The sequence below is a fragment of the Spinacia oleracea genome, chromosome 3 (assembly GCF_020520425.1).
Source record: "Spinacia oleracea cultivar Varoflay chromosome 3, BTI_SOV_V1, whole genome shotgun sequence".
NCBI lineage: Eukaryota > Viridiplantae > Streptophyta > Magnoliopsida > Caryophyllales > Amaranthaceae > Spinacia > Spinacia oleracea.
Window position 1 is genome coordinate 31,755,890 of NC_079489.1, and position 1,975 is coordinate 31,757,864.

Sequence of the window (1,975 nt, forward strand, 5' to 3'; positions counted from 1 at the left end):
TACTCCTCCTAGGGGTGTGCACATGTCCAAAACCGGATCGGATCGGACTGGAACTGGTTGGACCGGTGGATCTGAATTTTCAGAATTCACGGACCGAGGACCAGATCGGAAAGAATCCGGTCGGGACCGGACCCGGACCGGAAAATTCAAGTCCGGTCCGGATTTGGACAGGCTTAGACCGGTTTGTTTTTTAATTTTTGCGATTTACGAGCTTAAACTCAATTTTTTGTTACAATTTTATCTTTTCATAACCTGTATTTCACTTGAAGTATCTCATACATCACATCATAAAGTTAATATAAAGGGGATAAAGGTCAATGACATATAAAAAATACCGAAGGTCTTTTTTTGTGTTGGGGAGATTAATGTACGTGGGTTACAAGTTGGGTTATTCTATCTAAAAAATTTATTATAAAAATTATATTCCGGGTCACCGGTCCGAACCGGAAGATTCCGGGTTTTGACCGGACCGGACCAAACCGAAATCTATTGGTCTGGTCCGATCCGGTCCAATTTTCGGTCCGGGCTAGACCGTGCACACCCCTAGATCCACCACAACTCTCAAAGCTCGGTCCTCAAAGGAGGCTAGGAATATATGTTGGAGATGAATGTCCATCAATAATTAAATATCTAGAGCCATCCACAGGGAATTTATTTAAGGCTCAATTTGCACAATTAATGAGCTAGTTTTTCCAACATTAGGGGGAGAAAATAAACAGATGTAGAAGGAAATCAGTAGGAATGAATTATGATTATCTCATTTGATCATCGTACTAAACAATGTGATTCATAAGTCCAAAAGATAATTCATTTACAAAGCTTAGAAAATCAATTACCAGCCACATTTACTGGCCCAAATAGAGTGACCAAGTTACATCTACCGGCTGTAAATGCTCCAGTTAAAATTGATGTTCAAAAAGGAAAATATCAAACTGCTAGTGAGTCTGCAGCATGCCTAAAGCGTGTTAGACTTATTGGTTCCGAAGATAAGAATCCTTGGAAAAGAAAAGGAGAAGAAATTGAGAACGCCAGGCTGAGGAAGCAAATAATTTTGAAGGATGTCCAGAAGATACGTTAGACATGTACCTGACAATAAAGATATTTCAACTCATTATGTCATGTATGGAATAAAATCGAACTGAAATCAAATCAACGTCGATGAAATTTTTGCATGCAATGTAGTAGTTGATGTTATGGGTGAAAGTGAGGATCATGAACCAAAGTTTATTAAAGAGTGTACACAAAGATATGATTGGACAAAATGGAAGGAAGAAATTGAGGAAGAAATAAAATCTCTTGCAAAGAAACAAGTATTTGGACCAGTAGTTCGTACACCTAAATGTGTAAAACCAGCGGGACATAAATGGGTCTTTGTGCGAAAGAAGAATGAAGATGGGAAAATTGTGAGATACAAAACACGTTTAGTTGCACAAGAATTATCACAAAGACCTGGAATTGACTATGAAGAAACTTACTCTCCTTGGTGGATGCAACTACTTACAGATTTCTCATCAATCTGGTAATAAGAGAAGGACTTGATTTATGTTTTAATGGATATATTCACAACCTACTTATATGGGACACTAGACAATGACATTTATATGAAAGTCCTAGAAGAACTTAAATTTCAATAAGCAACAAAGTCTAGTTCTCGAGGACATTACACATAAAATTAACGGTTTTTTCATGAAATGCCCATGAGGTTTAACGAAATGCACCAAATACACCCGCGTCTTTCGAATCACATAATATAGCCCTATTTTTTCGTACTCTTCACCAAATGCACTTAGACTTAACGTCAGTTAAGTCTCCGTTAGCAGAAATTTACGTTTTTGCCCTTATTATTGTGTTTCACTAAAAAAAACCCATTCATCTGCAACCTTTTTCTCTCCTCCCACTCAACCCACCCAACCTTCCCCACTGAACCAACACTACTCCTCACCGCCGTCACCACCTTCGCCCCCGCTACCGTCGC